At 46.7% G+C, this 26,792-nt stretch overlaps 2 long non-coding RNA genes across 2 annotated transcripts; one reads left to right on the forward strand and one right to left on the reverse strand.

The window, feature by feature from the left end:
• On the forward strand, positions 1 to 21,460 carry LOC139057660 (uncharacterized). Its single transcript, XR_011512969.1, has 3 exons — positions 1 to 119; positions 3,112 to 3,144; positions 21,208 to 21,460. It is a non-coding gene; the product is annotated as an uncharacterized lncRNA (long non-coding RNA).
• LOC139046772 (uncharacterized) lies at positions 12,182 to 26,531 on the reverse strand. The gene is made up of 3 exons (XR_011512968.1): positions 23,032 to 26,531; positions 21,471 to 22,241; positions 12,182 to 12,291 (listed from the first exon to the last, which is right to left on the reverse strand). It is a non-coding gene; the product is annotated as an uncharacterized lncRNA (long non-coding RNA).
• Between the last annotated feature and the right edge of the window lie 261 nt (positions 26,532 to 26,792).

Raw genomic sequence — 26,792 nt, forward strand, 5'->3', positions numbered from 1 at the left:
TTGTGAGCGTCGGTGCAACAAGGTGTAACCTTTCTCTATGGTGAAACCTTTACGAGGTGTTTCTGCGTTGTATGTTCGATTTAAGTGGTCTTCGCTGCCGTGGTTAGTTTGTTTGGCTGGTTAGTACATGTGCAAACGGTCTTTTGTGATGTTCTGGAGTTGTGGAAGGTCGTAAGTACTTGCGTTGTCGCGACATCATTCGAACACTATACGATCAGAGCAGAAACAAGTGCTGTAACCTACCCCGGTTATTGTGTAGGCGTCAGCTCTCGAAGTATTGGTCAATGCACGGTGGGAGCCCGTTTTATCTGCGGATGCGTGCTTGCACCAACTCTGACGAAACTCTGATCATTCGGGACCTATGAAAGCAGTGCTGTGTTGTTTTTGTTCCCTGCTTAGTTCGCCTGTTTACATACTCGCCTGAATGTGTGCTATTGTGGTTTTTAAGTTTTCCCCCGTGGGTCTGTACCAGATACCTCGCATTCAGCTGCTTGTCACCTGTGGTCGTTTATAACTTTGCTGCAGAATTTTGTCCTTAAGTCGAATAAACTTTGGAAGGAAATCGTGAAGCTTTACTCCCGGAAAGCGCTTGTATGTACGTCCATAGAATTTACAGTTCAAATGCAACACATATCCTCATTTAAATTTTAGAAGAATTTATAGTTTCCGTAAATTGAAATTGCAGATAAAAGAATTCAATAAATTGAAGATCTCTATATGCACACCAAATAAGTTCTGCAAAGTAAAACGGTTTGTTACATTAAAGTTCAATATATGGAGGTCTAATTGTACAAAATTGATTGATATAGGGGTTGATTGGATACAGGGTGTGCATATTCACACGCCTGGTTCCGCAGTCAGTCGTTACGTGCCGCTCTACTTGGGCAATAAACCAAGCAACAATGTTAATGTTTTCGAACTGTTCATATATCGGGAGCACACCAAGAAGGTGATCTAAAACCTCCAGGCATATGGTGACTTTCTGTTCCAAAAGAAAAAAAAAGTAATAGTAATAATGTGTACAGTGGCATAGCAGAGTAAACAAACAAAAAAGCTGTCTTTTTAAGACAATGCTACATTTTTTTTTTCCTAATTACAGCAGCTGTGCAAGGTGTTCTAGACCAGTTAGGATATTTGAAAATTCAGTGTGATGGGCCAGTCTGTTTCCCTTAGTGTTATAATGGCCTCATATTCTTGCGAAGTTAATCATATGACTCCTGTATCCTTACTACATTGAACTCCTGAAATGTTTTATTCCGGCCACTGCTCCTCATCCACCATGCTGCTTCTGCTTAATAGTTCTCAAGGCAATTATATTGCCCTCCTCTCCCTATTATTCAGGCAGAATAATAGGGAGATCACAAACATGGCCATCACAAACTAATTTTCACTTGCACATGCCCTGACGTTCAAAACATTGCAGTTGAGCTGGAAGCTAGAATCAAGCTAGAAGCTAAAGGGAAGCTAGAATTAGCACTAGTGAAATGTGAAGGTTGTTAGCAAAAGTGCCCACAGTGTGTGATGCCACAGTTTATGCGAAGATAAAAGTTTTGAGAAAAATTATATAAATTTTGCAGTTGATATTGTTTTATTAATGCTGCTCTTGCTTTAGTTATCCTTTTTTTTTTTTTAGTCACCATATGTGTTAAATGTCACAGCATTTGATATTATAGCATTGACATATATCAGTGGGGTGGGGAGTCCTCATCTGGATAGTTCATTTCTAATGCATACACTTTGCATGGCTTGTTCGCGTTGCCAACACCTACTGTATTACTTTGCTATTAAAACCTTCACAATTGTTTTTCACACATAAATAAAACAAGCAGTCTAAAAATGCTCCTTTGTCTCATGCAATATAGCGCTCCTCTCAAGTAAAGCTGTATGTTCTCGAGACACAAGTTGACAGCTACATGTTAGCTGCAAAACCTCTTAAATTTGCAATAATATTGAATATATTGAGACAAAAAAGCTATCTTGGTGAACATAATGCTGCAGATGCTGACCAGCACATGAGTAGTGCTTCTTTTATTACAAACATTTAATCACATTGCAGAGAGTGTGTACCACTTAAATCACAATCATTTTATTGAGATATTTTTGTGTCATTTGCATGTGGCAGAAGCAGGAAATAGTAAGCTGACTCTGCCTTAAAGCAAACATATGCATGAGAGAGCGCTTAAAGCATTACTTGTTCAAACCGAGGCTTTGGTGTCTAGATTTCACGACGAAGAGAGTAAAATGTGAGGTCACTTACCCTGTATTCTGAAACCATCTATGACTGGAAGCTTCATTCCACTGAGATGAGCGCAGTGCCACCCCTTGACTGAAGACGACGCTGTGTTTCACAGTAATTGACATGAAGTTTAATGAAAGCTAAGCAACCGCCTGTGTCAAGGAGTGGGGCTGCTGTGCATTTGAATCCAGGTGGAGGGTTGAGTGGAGAATACAGAAGTTAGTCATCTTTACCGATCCTTGAGCCTCTTAAGAGATTTCCTACAACATCTAAGCTCAGCCTTTCTGTTTTCTTACAGCATGGTTATTACAGGTGGTACAAAACATTCCATTGTACAGTTTCTGTAATTCTTTGGGAAAACATACATCACCTCACTAAACAGGAATAGGCTCAATAGGTTCACTGGTATCATCTATAGTGTTTCCATCCAAGACCTATTGCTATTACAAGGCATTACAGACATTCAGTGACGTAGCCAGAAATCCATTTCAGGGAAGGATTCTCCACTGGCCACTACCACTCCCCCATCACCTCTCTCTCTAGCACTACATAAATGTGTGGAGGGTTTTACATCACACCAAGACAAACTCCTAGCACTCCCCGGACAGGAATGCTTTAGCAATGAGGATGCACATTTTTACGTTGCCAAAACTTTGCTTAACTTCTGACAAAAGTTTTTCATTGCTAAGACTACGCCTAAAATTATGCTATCATCCTTGTGCTGTTTTTAAAAATGACTATATTAAAAATAACATTTTGTTTACAAATTGATGTATTTATATAATGTATATTATGACCTTGTTGGTACATTACTTAGGAAAGTGAACTGTGCTAAAAACATGACAGTGCTCTGTCTTGTGTCTTCTTGTTTGCAGCCCAGACTTGTTGCAGCCCAAGTAACAGTGAAGGTCAGCGTTATTTTCTTACCAGATTTGCTAGTGAGTGGTTCAGCCATGGCTGTGTATGGAAGAAAGCGGGCACTATTTTGCAAGTCGCCTATTACTTAATTGCAGGCATTATGGGCATGCTTCCCTGACACCTGCCTATTCTAAAGACTGCAAAGCAGCAAGCACAGCACATGCTATGACAGGGTAGGTGAATCTCAGCTAAGGCAACTGGCCACAGCTATCTGGTGTTGAGCGATCGAGCAATGATGAGACAATCCCCCTATGTTCCATAATTTTTCACTTCATTCTTGATGCCCTTAATGCGTGTCACCACCCTAGCCCCCTTACTGTATCATCCTCCCCACTCCCTGGAGCTCTCTGAAACTCTTTTCAGCTGATCACTGTCCCACTTTTCAACATTCACGGGGTTGTTGAATGACACAGCATTCTATAACATTCCTATATTTATGTTTCTGTGTGGACATCGAAGCCATTCACCTAGCTCCCATAGTTTGTTGTGGCGGCTTCTTAGCTTCCCTGGTCCAGCACCCCGTCCTTGATATAGATTGCCGCGCGCAAATCAGCATTCTGTAGGCCTTTCTTTCTTGTCCCGTTTTCTCTCCATTTTTTCATTCCTAGCAGTGTGTACAAACTAGCCTGAGAGCAAGCTCTTCTGAAGTTTATTAGCATAATGAAAGTCAGAGTCAATGGAAAGTAAAAGAAGAAAGAAGAAGGTGGGGGGAGTGTTTTTTATGAGTTTTCTAAACAAGCAAGTTGATATAAGTAAGTTGTATAATAGCAAGCACCAAGTATGAAAGAATAAAAAACACATTTGCACTTCTCGTCTGACGAAATTTATTGTGCTTTTACAGAAATGAAAATCATTGAAAAGGAAGTAAGTGTTTACGTTGAGATACGAGCACGTAATCTGTAAGCCTCGTAAGCTTATGTCAAGTAAAACAACATGAAATCCTGAGAGATTGAGCTTCTTAAGTACACGTGTTATAATAGGAACACCAACCTTCTTCAGTATGATAAAAGCACTGTAGATCAAGGTTCTCCACGTAGTGGAAACATTGTTAAATCTGTTAAGATGTGAATGTGGGCAAGTTGGTAACAAAGTTCTAACTTGCTAAAGCACATTACTGTCCTCATCGAACTAATGACTATAGTTTCTTGTACATGTGTCTTGATCACATTCAGCACAACATTATGCATTTTTAGCTTTCTTTAATACATTCTGTAGCCCCTCAATGGATTCAAGATGCTAGAAACCTATGTTGAACTACAAAGTGCTTGCCATTAAAAAAGACAAGAAGTCAGTTCCTGTGTTAGAAATATTTATTAGTTAGAGAAAGGCTAAAATTTAGTATGAACATTAGCCATGTCTTGAAGTTTTCATCCTACTCATTTTACAGTTGAAGCTAGCTTGCTTCTCAGGTTACTTGTGCTTAGAATTAAAGCACAACAAACAGATGAATGGCTTGCCGGGGCGTTATTCACAGAAAGTGGTCACTTTTCTCACTCTCTCCATAGTGTTTGGGCTACTGCTGGTACTGTTGGCTGCATAGCAGCCAGTGCAGAGCCACTGAGTGTCGTGTGCCGATGTGCCAGTTTTTCTTAGCATGTGGACACTTCTCCCACGAGTTTCTTCGATGTTGTCTTGACGAGGGCCGAACAGTGAATGAGCCAGTTCATCTTGAAATTTTATAATTGGCGTAGAGTTTCCTTCAAGCATGCCACGAACGTTCCACGCATTTATGATGACACATCCAACAAGCAACTCAACAGCTACCTTTCTGTACCACTTGAGTCCTTTTCTAAGGCAGTTGTGGTATAACGTCATTTGGTCACTATAGTCGACGCCCTTTTTTGCTGCATTGTAATCGAGACCGGCCTGATGTTTCATGATTGGTGCACCGTCCCTTGTTTTCTTCCCACTGTCCACCAAAGTTGCTTCATATTTGGCGACAGATGTGAGTATCAGAACAGGCCTCTTGTCCATCCACTTCAGTGCCTTCACTCCATTTTTGGACTGAAGTTCGGTAACACTGCCATTTGCAACCTTTACTTCAGTGAGATCTTTTGGCAGCCCTTTCCTCACTGAGCGAACTGTGCCACGAATGAAAGTGTCTTCCTTTAGAAGGCGAAAAGTGAGCAGCAAGCTCATGTAGAAGTTGTCTACGGACAGCGGGCACACAACTTCCTTGTAATTTTGCAGGAGTTTCAAGCATACATCTTCGGCATGTCCGATGCCAATTGTTCAGTCACACTTTCCGGCATATACATCAACCTTTAGCCTGTAACCGTCTTTGGTACATGCCTTGAACAGCCTGACTCTGTAAGAACGAAAGTCTGCCACACCATGGCACTATTGTTTCATCTATCACAACCTCCTTTCCTGGCTCAAGCACAGTGGCAAAAATTTTGGTTCAATTTCTCTACCAGAGGATGGATCTTAAAGACATGATCCTGCAACTCTGCAACCAGTTAATTGTCCGCAAAATGCCGGAACCTCAAAAGTAGGGAGAAGGCGGTCACGGCTCATATTTTGAATGAGTTCAACACCTTACAGGTTACTTTTTGCCCAGTAGTGACTCGGATAGGAAGATGGACGAGATTAATACAAATTGGTATTCCAACAAATGCTTTCGTTTGTTGGAGATTAGTTTCCATCCAATTTTTCAACTTTGATTTAGATTTGGGAGTAGGAAGACGGAGGAGACCAATACAAATCAGTATTCGAATAAATGCTTTAATTTCTTTGGCATTGGTTTCCGTCCAATTTTTCAAGCGTGATTTAGATTTAGGAGTAGTTGACTTCAACACTTGTGTGAACCTGTTTGTTTCATTGACCATCATTTGCCAAATGTCATCCGTAATAAACAGTGAACATAAAGATGGGGCATAATGGCTAGATGGCAACTGAATGATAGTGGGCGGCCTAGAGTACGTGTGGTGTCACACTAGGCGAAGTGGTTGTTGCCGGTGTCCATTTCTCTAGAGATGGGCTGAGAGAAATGAGAGCATTGTATCCTGAATCATTCACCTCAGAATCATCAGTCAGGTCTGACTCTCCATTCGACATGCTGGCTGAGGTCTGTGATGGTTCGTAAACACTATCTTTCTCACTGATTTCACTGACCTCTGCTGAACACCTGACACTGAAGCACTTGACTCATCCGCTGGTGATCGCGAAGTTGCTGGTGCATTCTTCTGGCCCAAAACTAAGTTTATTTGTTTCCTCTGCATTGTGCTTTTTTTTTTTTTCATCCGTAAGGGGCATGAGGATCTATCTATTAGACACGCTGAAAAGTTTGGGAGTTGCAAGAAAAATGCAGGTACTTATTCCAATGGCACGTATTTCAAAGACTGCTGCGAAAGTTTGCAAGAAACCCAACTGAGAAATGCGCCGCCACTCCACTCTCCGAAACAAACATACCACCCCATGTCCAATGCAATAAAAATATATATTAGTTGCAATTTCAAACCTCAGATGGCAACACAAGAGCAAGAATGCTTGCGTGTGGGTCACTGGTGAGTCACGCCACACACAGCATAAAAACGTTTTCGTTGAGTGCATCGTGGATTGCCAGTGGGCCATAGCATTTAACATCAGACAAGTAGTCTACTGGCTATCTATAATCTCACACAACAAAAATCGTACCTCTGAGTTAAAGTGTCATAATGTTATCGCAGCAGCAAGCAGATGAATGCCCGTAACTTTGCTGCTGCATAGGAGCACAGGCTGTGCTGTGATGGCACTCAGAGTGACACGTGACTTAGATTCAAGGCAGCATCAGTTATTTGTTGAATCTGTTGCTGCAGTGAACTAATTAAAGTTTAGAGAAATAATGAAAAATACAACCCGAATGTCTGGGTGCTTTTGTTTTACTTCGCACTGTAGCAAGAGAGATGAATTTCCGTTTCGTCTCCTTTTCCCGACGTTTGCACGCGCGCAGAGAACGAAACTATACGTCATTGTCTACATGTGTTCCAGCATTGCGATCATGAATGCTCTTTTATCCTCTCGCGTTTGCCTCAGTGCTGGGGCACTGACTTATACCGCTAATCACGTGTTCTCGTGTAGAGCGCGCACTATCGTCCGCTACAGGAAACGAGACAAGCGCAACAGCTCGCGCGACACCGTCACCGGCACACTTCCGGTGACGGTCTAAAAAAGAAGACGGCAGGGTATACCCGCCGCGACCCCTCGGCTCCGGTATGGGAGAACGCAGTGAAGGAAATTTGCTTACACAGGCGAAACGGGGAATGTCGAGAAAGTGTTTATATAGGCGGCGACGCTCGCCTCCTGAAATCATGCGTTCGCGGCACTTCAATCATTCTCTATCTGCTGTTAATGAACTAATTTGAAAAATGCTTGCGGTAGAACACTTCTTAGAGGGCACGTAACAACTTTCAGTGTATAACCAAAATTTGTTATGTAGCCTGTGAGGGGCCCTTTAAAACAAACTCGGTAAAAATCGGGTGTACTGTGGGATGTTGTTACAGCTGCGTCGAGCTTCACAGCCCTCTACACAAGCATTGCTGTGAAGCCTGTGGCAGAAATAGTTTTATTCAATCAAAGGACTGCATAGAGCGCGCTCTCGTGTTGTGCTACGTGAATTAAATCATTCGTTTCCTACCTGCACAAACGTTTGCATCTCGAGTGGATTTCAAGCACACCGTATAATAACGTGCAGTTCCGTCGTGCTTCGCAGCACTATACACAAGCACTGCCGTAAAGCTAGTGGCAAAAGTAGATGTCATGAAACCAGATCAATGCATATACCTCGCTATTTTGGTGCGCTGCGTGAATGGAAACATTGCTTGCCTGCCTGCACAAACGTTTGCATCTCGAGTTAATATCAAACAAATCATATAATATGTGCAGTTTCGTCGAGCGCTTCACCGCACTGCATGAGAGCATTGCCGTAAAGCCTGTAGTATAAATAGGGTTTCATGAAGTCAAATTAATGCGCAAACCTCGCACTTGTGGTGTACAAGGTAAACAAAGAATTCGTTGCCATGTCTCCGCAGTAGTTGGTCACGTTGATTTGTGTGAGCATATTGGTTCATGTGCCCCATCTACCTCTGTGATGAGAAAATAAGCAAGAATATCAGCTGCTATGTGTCGATGCATATGCTTTTTATTACAAGGTGTAGGAGTAGTACATCTTATTGCATGAGTAAACCACTCATGGAAACAGTACGTTCCTTGAACATTGTAGCTATTTAATAGCCTAGGAAGCGCGCTATATTGAAAGTTGCAATTTTTTTTCTGTTCGCAAAATTCAATAACTCGATGCTTTTTCTAAAAGCAAAAAAATTATAAATTTCGCAATGATACGTATGCTGCGTCAGTAAGTTAAGTAGGCAGCACATAATTAGGCTAAACCAGAGGAATATCCGCAGGTAGGGATTTATACAAATGTACAAAGTATTTAAAAAAAAATTTTTCTCAAATGTTTTCAGTGTGGAGTAAGGAGTTGCATGTGCGTCCAGCGCTGATTTCCAGCGCTTAATTTTTGTTGAACCTTGATGTAACAAAGACGTAACACTCAGCACTCTATTTTGTTACATCAATTTTTTCTTTTACAATGGAACACTGCATTCTACTATACGTGCCGCTCATGCGCCCCAAAATTTTGGCCCCTCTAAGGAAGTCACTGTTCTCTAAGTTTCGCCCGAAACTTAGATATCGCTACTTCCAATTGACACTCGTGAAACCAGCAGCCACGTCGGCTTGCCGCCTTTACACCGGCCGCACATGGCATATGGCCGTGCCCGTGCGCTCTCTGACCCTAGCGCGCACTTGATCACGGGACGTGGACAGCGCGCATAAAGCTGCCATCCTTCTCGGCTCACCCTCGCACCCTTTCATTCGCAATTAACCCCAGCATGTGGGATGCAACGGAGCACTATAATTTTTGTCACACTTGGACTTTAAACCAAACATCAGGGCGATGGCGAAAATTCGCTTAGGGTGTCCAAAAATTGCTATCGCAATAATACACTATGGAGAAAGGTATTATGTAAATTATCTGTGAATGGGTCGAAACCCCCTAATTTCCCAAACACGCACCCATCCACTGGCACGCTGCACACATGGATCCCGCGCGGCACGCTGCATCATTAAGGCGTATATCGTTCTTCGCTAGCTCTATGATCATTTATGCAGTAGTCACTTGGCGAGAAGCTTAATTTCCAACCTATGCGCAAGTCTCGTAGATGAATTTCGAAAGTACACGGACCATATATATGTTGGCAAAATAATCGGAACTCACTATTTAGACTCGCCAAAATTATAATTAGCTGCTCACTTGAACTCATAAGAATATATATTCTTATGAGTAGTATATACTACTCAGCCGAGCTCACTCGGGCTCAAACTCGCCAAAATACTGCTCAGCTGGGCTTACTCAGACTCATGGGATGATCTCAGGGAGTTGACTCATCAGTGAGTTTGCCAGCGTATGATGTGTGCTGAACCACAAACCTGGCTTTCTTGAATAAAAACAGTTGATCGCTGCAGCATATGGATGCACATAAGTGTAATTCAGAGAGCGCGGCATTGTAAAGGCTGCCACAGTTACCATGCCATGCTGCAGCTCATTTCAATCATGTCAAATGCAATACCCCTGCCAGCTTTTAGTCAGTCGATCAAATGTGATTGCTATTTATCTCATCAAAACACCTCATTTTCCTGCCTAAGGCTTTGGGTGAATTTTCCTTGGCATCCATTTTGTTACTCTAACAGGTTACCAGTTATCTGTTGCCTATACGAAATTTGAAGTTGTGCACATGTCATGTAGACTCCATGCCAAACTCGTAGTACTGCATGCGTTTTTGCAGTTAGGTCTAGAGTTACAGAATCGCATGTGGGAGTTACTTTAGTTAGCAGCTGTAGCTTTGGAACAAACACGTGCATGAGAGTGTGCTTAAGTGTTACCTGTCAAGACTGGGAGCACCAAGGCAACTTGTGCAGTAAAGGCATGGGCAGTACGAGCCCACAGATTTTACTAAGTGTGGCTGAGGTGATGCGTCTAGATTTCACTATGAAGAGAGCCAAATAAAAGGTTGCCTATCCATCATACCTATTCTGGAACCTTTCCTTGAGCTTTTCTAAAACATTAAGCTCAGCGTGTACACTTTATCACAGCATAATTATTACATGTGATATAAAACATTGTATTGTGCAGTTTCTCCAACTCTTCGTGAAGGCATCTATCCATACATTAAACAGGAATAGGCTCAATGTTGACATATCTCCACAGTAGGATCTCCAGGACCTCGTACTGTCACAATGCATCACAGACATTATTTAAGTGAACTCCAGAAGTGAAGCTCTTCGTTAACATTGGCTAAAATTGTATTTTTATATAGCAAAGTGATCATGCATAAATCTGTATGTCATGACAGAACACTTTGTTTCTCACGGACTTTAGTTTACAATTGTTTTCAAGATCAGGAAAATTGTGCAGTGTGCTAGTTGGTTCAACATACTTAACACTGTTGTGCGGAGTGACGAAGGGACAGGACTTGAGCGAGAAAACAATAGACACCTGAGCACAAACTATCAACTGGTGATTATCACAAGGCAATGATTCTGCTGAAAAGTAGGAACCAAAGGAAAAGACAAGTCGTGGAAGCATACAACCTCAAGGTGGCCCCACAGGGCTCATGTGCCAGCCTGCCGTCTATTTCACTCAGCAATAAAGAGATTAGCATAATCACTGACAATAGAGGGTGTAGGTAGACCGGGAAGAGGACTCCTGTGCATGCGTGTAGGCTTTATGTACGCTTCACTTGCAGAAAAATAAACCAGTTCATAGTTTGCGCTCAGGTGTCATGTGTTGTTTTCTTGCTCAAATCCTGACCCTTCATCGCTCTGCGCAACAGTGTTAAGTTTTCAGGTTGTTCACTATGTGATGTAGGAAGGGTAAAATTGATGGGAAATCCCAATATTCTCGGGCATATCGCGAAAAATATGGCCCAAGTCAAAGGCTTCACTGTCCCCTTATATAGGGCAAATAGTAATAGTTTGAATTCTATGGACGCTGGTTGCTTTTTCTGACTTAACCTAGGCAGTGCTCAGCTCTCAGTTGAAAGGAACAGGTAAACAGGAGGAGTTGCCACATAAGCAGAAGGTAACACTCCAGACTTAACCTTAATATACTGTGTGCTTCCACAGCCCTAGGGGGCTAGTCTGTAAGTGTTGACTAAGTGGACTGTCCATTCCAGTACACGCTGAATGAATAGAGCACGAGAGCCCATGGTGATGATTGCCACTTGCTCTACCAGCTTATAGCTCTACCTAATCAGTGTGTGCTGAAACAGTCCACGTAGTGGATCCTTACAGAATCCTTCCCTAGACTGATGTTTATGTTGGTAGGTTGCAAGTATTGCACTTTCTTTCCTTTGATGTGGGCAGTTCCCACATATGGATGCAATTTAACATATTGTATTCATATTGCCTTTGGTCTATACATATCTAATTAATGCTTATAACCAGGCCTACAAGCTCTTGTCCTGCATATTTATATAGCCTTCTCTTTGGAGAATGGAGTCATTCTCCATTATACCCTCAAGCACGTGAAGTAGACACTGCAATAACCCCAAGGGAGGGGGGACAGTAACGCAAAAACCTTATTGGGCTTGTATTGCTGCTGAAGGATGCACATACCATTTATGCTAAAATTCTCAGCAGACATTCCAAAGTTTGTACGAGTTCGACTTTAGCTGGCTAAACTGAATGATTCATATTGAAGGCAATTCTTGCAACATTTGGTCAAACTGAATGAAACTGGACAGCACAATTAGCTGTGTTCATCTTTATACGACTGCTGCCCCGAGCATTTTGCCTGTTGCTTTGCCTTTCGTTTCTGTACTATCAAGTTCAAGTACACACGTACTTTATCACTGTACAAGTAGAATGGCTTCAAGGCTTTTCCTGGGCATTCAACAGTCACTATTTATTCCTATAAACCTTCCTGCATGTGAAGGCAAAAGAAACTTATTAATTCATGCTGGAAGTATAAAAAGACAGGTATTTGCACAGAAAATGTTTATTTTGAGCACCGAGGTTCTTGCTGATGTAGATATGGTGCTGGCTCCCTCCTTGCCCGAAGCATGTGCTTGCTGTAAACAGCACCAGATGATGGCTTCCTAGGTCAAAAGATCAAAGTGAAATAAGAGGCATTTTGTTTTAGCCCCGGAAAGAAAAAGCAGGATTGAGACATTAACATGTATAAAAAATACTTGCCTAAAGAAAAATTAATACACAAGCAAATTCACTAATGAGAGCAGCATTCCGGGCAAGTTGGTAATCCATTGCTTAAATGATATTGCGCGACATAAAAAACGACACGGACGTGAAGGAAGACGACACACCAAGCGCAAACTACAACGTTTGAGCAGAAGTACACACACAAATGTGAAATGCATGATAAACGAGCCTAGAATCTGCCAACAGCAGCTATGGTACAGCTACTAGACAGGTATATAATAATTGGCAAAATGCAAAAAAAAAGCTACGTGTGCCTTGCGAAGTCTTACGGCGTAGGTGCAGTCAGGTACCTGTACCTGGTTCCTTGTCTGCAGTGGTTCCTCCCCTTTGCCATGCACAATGGTATTTCGACTGTACACACACACAGCTCTCACTTTGATTGCACCTGTGCCGCCTCACAGAGCATTGCCATGGGATGGCATGTTCCCACTAGAAGTGGCGACACCTGTGCAACTGCAGAGCAGCATGCATTTCTTGAGTCTGCTTGTCAAGCACATTAAAAAAATAAAAAGGCAAGCTACAAAGCTAACATTTTAAGAAAGGTTTTCCAAAATTTAAAGATGGCTCAGTCGCACACAAGGCCCCTTTTTGCCATGAGCAAGTCAAATCTCCTGTTCGATCGCACTTTGCCTAGGATAGTGCGTGCCTGGCTCTGCCGCGCAGCCGTGCGCTGGCTTGGGTCAATCCGCGCACGCACCGGCTCCCTCAACGGCACAGTTTTTGCTTTGCACACGGTCAGCCTGGGAATCCGCGATGCAGCTTTGGGTGTCTGCAGCGCACCAGCAGCACTGGCCTTAACGGCGAGGCGGGGTATGCATGATGCCGATTTGGGTGTCTGAAGCGAACGACCAGCAGCACTGGTGCTCAATAAGATGTTGCGGCGGGCAGTGCAGTCTACCACGGACTTCATTTTGGCAAACTCTGCTGCATGAAGCTTGGTGAAGTTTGGAGTCTTCCTCACTTTGGATGCCAACTTTGGCATGGGAGTTTTTGCAGCCGCAGCATACTTCGGCGGCACAACGGCTTCGACACTCGACTCTGCAGCAGCTGTGTCTGGGGCAAAAGTCACAGTACTGTTTTCTTTGCCCTTGGCCAGCCCACAGGCAACGGACTGTCGGATGAACTTGACAACTTTGGCCTTCTTCGGATTGCCCTTGTAGGTGTACCCCAGCTCCCGGGCCAATGCTAGGAGCTCGGCGTATTTCTGAGACTCGAGGTCCTCGATGTCGGGTTGGTTTAAGCCTTCCATGAGCGAAAGAGCGGCCATAAAGTTGCAAAGTGGCACTTTGCAACTTTATGGCCGCTCTTTCGCTCATGGAAGGCTTAAACCAACCCGACATCGAGGACCTCGAGTCTCAGAAATACGCCGAGCTCCTAGCATTGGCCCGGGAGCTGGGGTACACCTACAAGGGCAATCCGAAGAAGGCCAAAGTTGTCAAGTTCATCCGACAGTCCGTTGCCTGTGGGCTGGCCAAGGGCAAAGAAAACAGTACTGTGACTTTTGCCCCAGACACAGCTGCTGCAGAGTCGAGTGTCGAAGCCGTTGTGCCGCCGAAGTATGCTGCGGCTGCAAAAACTCCCATGCCAAAGTTGGCATCCAAAGTGATGAAGACTCCAAACTTCACCAAGCTTCATGCAGCAGAGTTTGCCAAAATGAAGTCCGTGGTAGACTGCACTGCCCGCCGCAACATCTTATTGAGCACCAGTGCTGCTGGTCGTTCGCTTCAGACACCCAAATCGGCATCATGCATACCCCGCCTCGCCGTTAAGGCCAGTGCTGCTGGTGCGCTGCAGACACCCAAAGCTGCATCGCGGATTCCCAGGCTGACCGCGTGCAAAGCAAAAACTGTGCCGTTGAGGGAGCCGGTGCGTGCGCGGATTGACCCAAGCCAGCGCACGGCTGCGCGGCAGAGCCAGGCACGCACTATCCTAGGCAAAGTGCGATCGAACAGGAGATTTGACTTGCTCATGGCAAAAAGGGGCCTTGTGTGCGACTGAGCCATCTTTAAATTTTGGAAAACCTTTCTTAAAATGTTAGCTTTGTAGCTTGCCTTTTTATTTTTTTAATGTGCTTGACAAGCAGACTCAAGAAATGCATGCTGCTCTGCAGTTGCACAGGTGTCGCCACTTCTAGTGGGAACATGCCATCCCATGGCAATGCTCTGTGAGGCGGCACAGGTGCAATCAAAGTGAGAGCTGTGTGTGTGTACAGTCGAAATACCATTGTGCATGGCAAAGGGGAGGAACCACTGCAGACAAGGAACCAGGTACAGGTACCTGACTGCACCTACGCCGTAAGACTTCGCAAGGCACACATAGCTTTTTTTTTTGCATTTTGCCAATTATTATATACCTGTCTAGTAGCTGTACCATAGCTGCTGTTGGCAGATTCTAGGCTCGTTTATCATGCATTTCACATTTGTGTGTGTACTTCTGCTCAAACGTTGTAGTTTGCGCTTGGTGTGTCGTCTTCCTTCACGTCCGTGTCGTTTTTTATGTCGCGCAATATCATTTAAGCAAATTCACTAAAGAGGTTCACTTTCAAGAGCGAAAGTATGGTTACGATGAAAATTACAAGGAAGCTTCACTGCTCATTGAGGTTTCGGTTCAGTAGTTGTTGAGCCACGAGGGTTAGCATGCTACATCTTGCATATTATGTTTTGTAGAACAATATTGCACTTTGAACAATGTAGTGCCTATTTAAATGAACTGACAAGGAACGCTGAAACTCCAGGCTAGTTTGGTCTGCACAAGATATGATACAGACACTGTACTGCATTCATTTAGTGTTTTTGTCACTGATCTCATGCACAAAGGTCATTCACACCTATCCTACATGAAATGCAGTTACTTCTTTGAAGCTTCATCTAGTCCTTGAATTTGCTGCATGCTTATGTCTAAGGGAGTTCGTTTGGTTCCTGTTAATGTAGTACATCTAAGCAACTGTTATCAAATGCCCATAGTGTTCCCTTGCATGTACAAAACATTTTTGGCCCTTTCAATGCACAATACTCATTACATTTGACACTTGGGACTCGTGCAAGGCGCCATTTAGTATTATATGCTTGTCCACATCTGATAATACTTTCATAGCTGGGTCATTCCCATGCCAAATGCCTTGGTTATTACTGTGACCATCTCACACTTTTCCTTTAGAATCTTCTTGTCCACTTTTAAGGAAGCACCCCACGACACAATGTCTCCATCCTAGTGGTGCTATGGAGTTAACTTATGTGCTAGTTGTAGCAGATGACGTCAACTGAAGGCCACTGAAGATAAAACTCTCTGCGACAATTCCTTTTACACAAAAAATGCAAACAATACAGAATAGTCAAAATGTAGTTATCTGGCAAGACTGGCTGCATCCATCATCTTTGTTTGGCGCAATTCTGAGGTGGCTCCATGTTACAAGACGCTTGGCGATTATTGCCATGTGACTGTTTGGGACTCTATAAAACACAAGAATTGCCTTACTCCGGCCTTTCTCTTTGTGCAGCGGCCAAGGTTATTATTCGTCCAATTGCACCGTGTCCTGTTTGTGTGTCCATAGACTAAATTCTTCACCACATTGTTTTTGCCGTATTTCGTGAGTGACCCATGAACTCATCTTGGGGTGGGACTTCTTATCTTTGGCGTTTGCTTCTATCTCTTGTCGTCAGCGCCTCACACAACTGGATGATGCCACTGGCAATTCTCTTCCTAACCACGAAGAATGCATTCGTCTCGTCACCTCTTCCGATTACGTTCTTTGGCCACCTAGAGAAAAGATTATAGGTGTCAACTCCTGTAACATTGTGGATGGCGGCGTATTCATTCTACCCTATGACCATACCCTATCTCGAGCAATTCTGATTACCCCTGGCCTTATTCGCTTCTCTGAGGGGTCTGCATTGCTTACTGCAATAAACCAAATCGAACCCCAACTGTTGCCTCGTGGATCAACTGTCACTTGAGCTGTTGACACTCATGTCGTTGCAATTGTCACGAAGACAGCTCAGTGTGTTCTTGCGTCTGTTACCGTGCGCTGAACAAAATCGTGCGCAAAGATATTCACCCCGTGTCACGGATAGATGATGCACTAGATTCACTCCACGGTGCCGAGTATTTTTCTAGCCTTGACTTTAGACCAGGCTACTGGCAAATACCGATGTCCAAATCCGACAAAGTAAAAATGACATTTGCTACCCCTGATGGGCTCTACGAGTTCAGTGCGATGCCTTTTGGACTCTGCAATGTGCCTGCCACATTCGAACGCATGATCGATAAGTCTTGTGTGGCTTGAAATGGAAAACCTGTCTGTGCTATCTCGACGACATTGTGTTTTCAACCATGTTCTCACAACATTTGCAACATCTTGATGAAGTCCTTGCCTGTCTTGCAAATGCTGGTTTGCAGCTCAATACGCGCGCGCGCGCGCACACACACACACACACACACACACACACACACACACACACACACACACACACACACACACACACACACACACACACACACACACACACACACACACACACACACACACACACACACACACACACACACACACACATGCAGTTTGGCCAGCAAGGCCATCAAAGTTCTGGGGCACATAGTCTGCAAAGAAGGTAATCGTCCGGACCCCGAGAAGCTTACTGCCATCCTCGAATTTTGTGTCCACTGCGTCAAAAAGACATGCACAGTTTTCTTGGACTTGCTTCTTCCGGCACTTCATATGCAACTTCGCTACACTTACATCCCTGCTCCATCAACTCCTCCCCAGTAATGCACCCTTTGTTTCGTCCGACAAATGTGAACATGCTTTCCTGCTTTTGCAACATGCCCTGACGTCAGACCCAGTACTGCACCACTTTGATCCAACCGCGCCCACCATCTTTCACACCGACGCTAGCAGTCAGTCTCGGTGCCATTCTACTACAATGCGACAACACATTCCGCGAACGAGTAATTGCTTAGGCTATTCGTGCACTAACCAGTGCAGAAAATGACGACACCATAACCAAGCAGGAGTGCTTTGCTGTTGGGCCGTGCAAAAATTTCACCCATGTCTTCATGGCCGCCATTTCACAGTCGTTACCGACCATAACACACTGTGCTGGCTTTCATCGCTAAAGAATTTATCAGGTCACCTGGGTTGCTGTGTGCTTCACCTACAGGAGTACGATTTCAATGTCACCTACAGGGCTGCAAAGAAGCATCAAGACACCAACGCTCTCTCTTGCTACCCTCTGCCGAATCATGACGATTCACCATAACCTCTCCGCGATTGTGTACGTCCTGAGTCCTCTTCATCAGCTTTACCCATTGTAGCCCTCGAATGGCTAAGACACAACAGCCCATCTGTCCTTGTGTCCCACTAACGCATCGACCCATACTGCTGAACTATTCTCCAACGCATGGAAGATTCTTCGTCACCTCCAAACGCCTGACTTCGTCGACAACTTAATCAATTCAAGCTGCACAATGGGGTTTTACATCGCAACATTTATCACATCGATGGCAACAAATGGGTCCCGGTCATACCATGTTCTCTGCAATGTGAGGTGCTTGAAGCCTTTCACGATCATGCGACGACTGGTCATCTAGGCTACCACAAGACTTACAACAGAATATGAAGTTGCTGCTCCTGGCCTGGCCCATCTTCAGCCGTTGCGAAGTATGTTGCACCCTGAGTTCATTGTCAAAGCAAACCCAACAGCTCCTTCTGGCTCCTTACAACCTCTGCCTTGTCCCGCTTCGCCTTTTGAAGCAGTTGGAATAGACTTGTACGGTCCTCTTCCCATGACCTCACATGGAAATCGTTGGATTGCAACGGCCATAGACCATCCAACACGCTATGCGGAGACAGCATCTCTACCATCCTGGACTGCTGCTGAAGTCGCCGATTTCTTTCTACACAACATTATCTTATGCCTCCCGGAATGACGGCGAGTTCCGTCCTCCCGTCGCGGAGTGCCAGCTTCAATCCTGCGGTCAAGTGCCCGCGAAAGGCATCCAAGACGAGCATGCTCGGACACTGCAAGAGTGCCCCTGGTTGCCGATTCCAGACGGCCTTAATCCAATTGAGCATGAGGGCCTCGTCCATATAGCCCTTTTCATTCACGCGAACGACATCCCGTGGGAAAGCCTCCTTCGGCAGCGTCTTCCTCTTGAATATTATGTCTGGGGGCAGCTTTCTGCCATCTGCAGTACACGCGAGCATCACCGTGAATGCGCGTTCCCCGTAGAAAGAAGCTCGACTTCTTTTGTGCCGCGTTCGCACACTGTGGTGAGCGACGGCATGTCGAACCACATCGGCGTTTCATCAGCGTTGCCGATCTGTTCCAACATGTAGCCATGCTGCTGCCGGAGACGGATAACATAGCGCTGGAATTCGACCAACTTGTCCTCGTATGCCTCTGGCTGCTTCTGCCAGATTGATGTGCGCTGTCAAAGTGCGAATCCCTTGCGTTGCATGAAGCGACGAACCCAATAAATGGAGCCCTTGAATTGTTCCTTGGGCAGTCCGGATTCTCGGGCGATCTCAATAGCTTTGATGCAGATGAGTTCTGCTGTGACTGGCAAAGATCTGGCACGATGCTCGCGGACAAAATCCGCCACCCTGTCTTTGAGCTCCGGGTGCACCGCGCCATAGAATAAAGAACTTCGTCAGAATAAAGAACCGCGCAGCGCCCGTGAGTTGGGCCGCGTCGGTCACCAAGGGGGCGATAACAATGCGGATGCCGAAAGGTCTGCGCTCCTACATGCTGCCAGACGACTATTCATGCTGTGCCAAGGGCCGGTATGTAAGTCAAGGGGTGAACTTTTAGGCTGCGTTCACACTTGGTCTTGGAGCAGGCGGAAGCGGAAAAAACTTGACAAAATCCACCCGCCTAGGCGGAGAAACGGGCGGAAAACCAGGCGACGAAAAAATCGGTCTCGGACAGATTTTGCCGCCCAGGCAAAGCGGAAAGACGTTCCGCTTTACCGGAAGCTGCAATCGCATGTAAACATCCGGTCGTAAAATTTAACGTTTTCCGTTGCTCATGGTCTATTTCTAGGAAAAGCAACTAGCTAAAGCTATCGAAACTATGTCTTCTTTATCTTCCATGGTAGACGAAAGTTAAAAACGACACGTGCAGTTGCGTGAAATGGTAGTTTTTAGTAACTGATGGGTCAATGAATGAACGTATGTCTTGAAATAGTGTGATGAACAGTGCCACCAGGCGGACAAACGTACGCAAACTAGATAAATGTGGGCGAAAGCGGACGTGGTTTCCGCTGCAGTGGCGAAACAAATGTGAACGTTTTGTACATGCGCGAAAAAGATTATCCGGCCGCTTTGGCTTTTCCGTCCGCTTGCGGTTTCCCAAGTGTGAACGTAGCCTTAGTAATATTTTGGGGAAAAAACCTCAACCTATATTCCGCACTATACGGTACTCGCACTGCTGGAGACGTATGCCGTGGCCGAGAACCTACGGCTTCCCGACTACTCGGGTGCCACCACCTGTGCCACACGCAGTTGCACTGCGGCACCCTGCCTAGATTGAGCCCATAAGCCAGGAAAGCCACGCACGGCAATCTATGTCCGCAGCACCCTGGCGCGTGCTGTTCTACCTGTTGCTGACATCGCCGGTGGCCCCTTGGAGTCATGCGCCGTTGTGGTACGCCTTGGCAGCCAGGACACGGCTGTGGCGAGCATCTGCATCCGTCCAGGAAAGCCGTGGAATCCCTCCAGCCTCATCCAGCTGGCTGTTCGCCTTGGTGGGCATGCAGTCCTGTGCAGTGACTTCAACGCACACCACACGGATTGGGGAAGCCGCAGCTGCACCCGCTGAGGCAAAGGCCTCACAGATGCCATCAGGTGAGCTGGCCTGCTGACCTTGGAAAACCAGGGAGCCCACCTACGTCTACCGCAGAGCTCGCACGGCCATTGACCTCTCCCTCAACACTGAGCAGTGCTCCTACTCCTGGGCCACAACTTCGGACAAATGGGGGTCTGACCACTTCCCTATTGTGATCAGCCCCAGGTCTGGGAGAAGGCCTAGGTCAAGAACTTACGTCACAGACTGGTCCCTGTTCCGGAAGCACTGCAGCAAGTTGGACGATGGCCATGACTTCCTGAGCACCATCGTGGATTGTGCTCAGGCTGCCAACGTTCAGTGCTCTACCCAACCAGATACCCCCGCTCCGGACCTCCACCTGCTCAACATTCGTGCCTCCAGGCGCCGTATGGAGCGTGGAGCAATCCGGACGGGCAAGGCAGAGCATTGGACCGAGTACAGACGTGCAGATGCCCGCTGCAGACGCCTCTGCTCTGCCATCGAGGGCAGGTCCAGGGGACCCCTGGCTTGGAGACTGCTCAAATCCCTCACCAGCAGGAGAGGAAGCCTACAACCTGTCCTCAGTGTGGCCATCACGCTGAGCATCAGCGAAGAGGCCCTTGCGGAGCTCCTCGCCAACCAGTTTGCGCCGGCTGTACCACGCACTGCAGCCATCCTGAAGGTAGGGCAGCCTTCCGTCAGCCTGCCTAGCTGCCTGCACAACCACCACACAGGCTCTTCGCTTCCGTAAATGGCCTGTCATCCAGTCTTGGGAGCCTGGCCTCACAGTTCATTGGCCCAGAAAGCAGTCTGAGCACTTTTTCGCTACCTGAGGGCAACAGACTTGAGTGCCCGACTATAGACATCCTACACTTAAGTTCTCTCTCTTCCTCTTTCACTCCCCATTCCCCTCCCCACGTGTAGGGTAGCAAACTGGACTCAGCCTGGTTAACCTCCCTGCCTTTCCGTCTTCCCTTCTCTCTCACCACCCAGGGTGGACATCGAGCCAGGTTATGGCTATCTACCAGGACCCGCTGACGCTGCACGAGCTCCAAGCATCGCAGTGCACCAGGAGCCCAGTGCACCAGGAACCCAAATGCTTCGCAACCTGGCCACCAGTGAGCAGCTGCACCTGCTTGACTGCTTAAACATCTGGCAGTCAGGGCAGGTGCCGGAGTCATGGCACACAGCCTACGTGGCCCCCATCCTGAAGGCCGGCTGAAAAACGTGAGCTCCTATCGGCCAGTCTCACTCACCTCTGCTGCTTGCAAGCTGATGGAGGCCATTGCTTTCTGGCCGATGAGCAGATAGGGTTCCGGCGGAGCTGATGCAGTGCGGACTCCATCGTGGACGTGGTCTCCACGCTGGAAGAGGCCAAGGCCTGCGGTGACGCCGTGCTCCTGGTGCTTATCGGCATGAAGGGGGCCTTTGACGGCCTGCCCTATCCAGTCGTTCAGCAGGCCCTGGACCTATTTGGTAGAGGGCGTCCCACAAGGATCAGTGGTGAGTCCTTTCCTGTTCAACCTGGCCCGACTGCCTGCTGTCCTGCAGACTGACCCCCACAACCACGTGAATACCTCCATCAACGCGGACCACATCGCCCTATGTGTGCGAAATCCACCACACAGCCACAGCAGTGCGCGCTCGGCTCTGCAAAGAGCCCTCGACACCGCCGCTGCTTACCTGAGCTGCATTGGCCTTGCCATCTCGGCAAGGAAGACCGAGGCCATGCTGCTCCACCCAAGAGCAATCGCCCGCTGCACAGCTGCAACTGGAAGGCGACCTTGAAGCCTGGCAGTGACGTACCCGGGGCTACACGTTCATCACCGGCTGACCTGGCTGCCTGCTTCAAGACCCTGCATGTCCAGGTCCTCCGGGTCCACAAGGCAGTCTCGCAGCTTGTTGCCCGAGGACAGAGCTGCACCACTAGGTGGGCTCTGCGGCTGTACCATGCAGTAGCCACCTCACGCCTGCGGTACGTCCTCCCACTCGTGGCACTACCACGTGCCCGTCTCAAGAAGCTGGAGCTGCAGCATAGGGCCGAAATTAGGTTCTGCCTGGGCGCTCCCTGCAGCTCTGAAATCGCTGCAACCTTGGCCGAGGCAGGAGCATGGTCCCCATCACTCCTGTCACAGCCCACATTCTACAATCAGCCACAGCTGTGCACATCGCTGAATGACACTGCGTTCAGGAATATCGGTCACATACCGACCGCACACACAACCCCCATCACACCTGCACTGAGCATTACGCTGCGGAGAAGCTTATCAGTGAATGGCTACTGACAGCGCAGCGAAATTTTGGTTCTAAAGCAATTTTTCCCGACCGTGCAATGAGGCCGCAATGCGAGACCGCAACGAGGCCGCAATTTGGTGACTTTATTCACTACCGCCCTTAGCCGGCAGATCTGAACCGTGCATCAGGAATGTGCATTTCCATTGGGGAACAATAGAAACTCTTATTTAGGCTAAACAAGCGCGCGTACGTACGTACTTACATGCCGCACTCGGGACATCTGCCATTCAAATATTCTGCCATGTAGCAGCACCGTAACCAAGTAATGTTACTGTTACGTGCTTCTGACAAAGACTCTAAATAACTCTGAAGGAGCGCAGTTCCGTGTAATATACGTTCTCTGCATTAGGACACTGTAGCACTGGCTGGCCGGTGTGGCGGTCCCTGCAATGCATCACAAAAGCTCGTGAGGAACCTGGCTATAAAGTATCATCACAGAACACCTATATATGGCATCATGCAGTCGAAAGATTAGCTAAGCGTAGTAGATGCACATCAAACGCAAAGACGAAGTATACTTACGAGAAGCAAAAGCCCGAAAAATAAGCGATCCACCGCTTCGTGCACTCCGAGCCTGCCATATGCCATATTATGCCGCCAAAAAGGCCGAATGTGACATCACGGACGTGAAAAAACAAAGACCGGATGTGGCGTCCCGGACGTGACGTTTGGGTGACCCTAACGCTTGCGCTGCGTTCACCGGGTGAACGCAGACACTTTCCGTTCTTAGACATACTTCAGTTTCACAGCTCCCTATGCGAGCCCATTGGCCGACGTGGCCGCAACGGGTGTCACTGAAACTACCGGCGCTGCAGTCGCGTCTTTCGTCATGCGCCGCGCGTCGTCTGCTCCTGCTGCGACGCGTCGATTGCACTGACAGGCCTGTAGGCGCTTATCCGACGGTAAATGTAGTTTAGATACGCAGTCTGAGTTTTGTGAAAAACCTGTCGCGCTTAAGTGACGGGGACTTCACGGTGTCTATGCACTATCGGCGCTGTAGTGACGCATCTCTCACGCAGCGCGCATCGTCTACTCCTGCGATGTCATCTCTGCGGTGGGTCGTTTTCCCCAACTGACCTGTGCCGTTCGCTCTTTGACGACTGCGTTTTGGCTGCTGAACAATATTTTATGCCAAGGACCTTTTAATGACATGTCTGGCTAGTCTTTAGAGGCTGCAACTACACCGCAAATGAGCGGTCGTGCACTACGATTCCGCTTTTCAACCAACTTTTTCCCTATAAAAGCGCTACGGTGCTCCCTTGAGCGGGGGCTTTGTTTTTTGCTGCTTATTCTTAAGATGTGTATTAATTAAAGACGGCGAGCGCCTGTGCAGACGTAGGGACATTAACGCATCACGCCCAGCAGTCGCTTGAGACAACGCTGCGGTGAATTGATTCACTGCCGTCAACGCTTCTTCACCTAATAAATTTAATTGACACATGTATTTTTTATAGTTGTCCGCGGATATTATGGGACGTGCAAATGAGTTGGAAGTGATCTGTGAGCCGTGACAAGGACGAAGTTAAATACTATGAACATATTTATGTCAAAGTTTAATTCATTTTCTTTTTGGCGAACAAAACAAACAACAAACACGTACAGTGGCACTTTTTATTTACTTTGTGCACAAAAAAGTAATTTTGAGCTATACTTTTGCTCAAAGCAATTTTGCCCTCTTTCTGGCTGCTTGCACCTAGCTGCTATGTCAGCGAGTTATCGACGCCAATTAGCACAGGTTATATATGAAATAACCTACTAGCTCACCTGTCCACAGTGCTTCAGCAAATGGTTGCGTACACACTTCAGGGCATGTGGCACATCACACTGGAAATAAAGGTACGCGCGCTCAGGCAGGCATGTATGTGGAATCTTGTGAGAAGGTGAGGTTACGCTGCCGCTGATTCCCATCTGCTGCCACATCGAGCGATTGTTCCCAGCCCCGTCACTGACTACGGCGATCACCATAGCATCATGTTTATGCAATTGCATTACTGCTTGCAACACCAGCTCTGCTAAAATCTTACCAGGCGCAGCACCTTTCGTGGCCAAGGTGGCAATCGGTTGCACCCAGCTCTCCAAAGTTGTACGAACATCAGCACGAGCGCATGATCTGGAAGTTGGTCAGTTCCTTCATTTGATATACCGCCGTAGTCCACAAAACCATCAAGTTTGAAGGTTGACTTGTTGAAATCGTACGCCTGACGTAACTTAATTTCATCCAAAATCAGTGTGCCGAATTTCTTCCCATCTGCTCTGCTGCCCAGCTGTTTTCCAATAGCTTCCATACAGAGAGGATTGAAACCATACTTGCATGGTATTCCTTTCAGTATTTGTGTGAGACGGCTCAGGGAGGGCAAGGGCAGCATGTTTATGTCAGACAAGCTTATATGCTCGAGGGCTCGCTATCCTCAGCATTAAACAATTCAGAAGCCAGTCCGCATTGTACCGCGCGCCACACGGAGACTTTGCTTTCAACTGTTTAAACGATAATGCAAGTCGCTGCAAAGGCGGAAGTTCGGCCAACGCTTCCTCGATTCTGTTATCGGGCATTTCAGAAAGCCTTTTCTTCAGAGCCAAAATTTCCTTCTTTTGCTTTTGATGAGCAGCAGCCGCCCTAAGCAGCCTCTTCTTCACATTGCGTAGTTTCTGATATCGCTTGAGCGTTGCGCTCGGAGCCTTAATGCTCAGTCGAAGTTTCCTCTGTAGACGGAGACAACGCGCGCAGACTAGTTGCTTTGTAAGTACATTGCACTGCTTGTGATGCATATTATCTGATGTCGCCGAGTCACGCTGGCCTTCTTTCACGCCCGCACATATGTTCAAGCTGTCTGCTTCTCTCAGGATTCTTTCCACACTTGCAATGCTAGTCGCAGCTCGAAATAGCCTCTTGTGAATTTTGCTGTAGCCGTTTATGCAGCAAGTACCATCCCCTTCAAGCACAACAGTTAAATTCATTACTCGCAGATGCCCGGCTACCAGTTGCCTCATATAAAATACTCCACATCGCTTCTGTGTTGCGTCGTCCTCAACAATTTCGAACTTCCAGAGCGCAGAAGGCAGTGTCACGTTCGTGAGATCGTTGAGCGCAAAGTGTGTAGCGCATATTTCTGAAGTTCCTTCTTCCAAGCCCAACAGCAGGTTTGAAGTTGAAGCGCTGTCACTACAAGCTTCACCCGATGTAGTTGCCGGCACTTGCGCTCTATCTTTTGGTGGACGTCACTTTCGCTTCACATTTTTTGGCTTTGAGATGTGCTCAGGCAGCCCAGGAAAGAGCCGAGGAAGTGCGCCGGGAGCAAGCATCCATTTCCCGCGAGGAATCATTATTTCTTAAATTTGTTACCCACAACATGCTTGTAGTATTTCAAAATGTCGTCGTCCTCAAAGCGGCGTTCACACACTTTTGATTTGTTTGTGAGGCGTTTGTCTTTTCGGTGTAGCATGCGCTCCCAACTTTTAAACTCTCCAGCGTCTTGCGGCGGTGCGAAAAAATGGTGACCAGTGGCATCGGCTGCCCCCGGCCGCTCGTGCAGCCGGGGGCAAAACAGCACGGCATAGGGAACTTCTTGCTGTCATGAGATGCGGAAACGCTTCTTCAAGAAGCTTTTCAAGAGAGCAAATCGCGACACATCACACAACACCTACAAAACGGAGAAGGATAGCGACTGACGGTGCAGCGCAACAAACATGAAACCAGAAGTGAAAGCAGAAGTCAAGTTTCAAGTTCCTTACCAGAAACGCACTTACAATACATAGCTCAGATATCACAATATTTCCCAAAGAGGCTCAAAATTAAGAACTGTGAAATAACTACTTCTCAAAATATAAAACAGAAATCTACCAGAAATGACGCAACTTCTATCAGAAACGAAACAAAAAGTGACGAAAGACACGATCGCAGCGCCGCTAGTTCGCGTGACCACCACTTCGGCCATCTCCCGAGCGGAGCTGCGAAACTGAAGTATGTCTAAGAACGTTGCTTGAAGCAACGTTCTTCAGAGGGTATGTGATGGTGCTGCGAGCGCCGGTTTTATGACGTCAATTTTTTTCGTCGTCTGCTGCAATAAATAGAGATGTCACTTGATTGAGTTCCTCGCATTCGATTTATTATGTGATGTTGTCCTCCTGTGGTCGTTTATGCTAGCGTGTTCTGCTCTCTGTGTGCCCGAAGATTTCAGATCAGGTAGATTAGAAAACGCATCATGGGCGCTATTCTGGACATTCCGCCATTTTCTTCGGTGCGTGACGTAGGCGCGACGCAAACAAAATGGCACTGGTGGCCCAGT

Source organism: Dermacentor albipictus, chromosome 3, assembly GCF_038994185.2.
Source record: "Dermacentor albipictus isolate Rhodes 1998 colony chromosome 3, USDA_Dalb.pri_finalv2, whole genome shotgun sequence".
Classification (NCBI taxonomy): Eukaryota; Metazoa; Arthropoda; class Arachnida; order Ixodida; family Ixodidae; genus Dermacentor; species Dermacentor albipictus.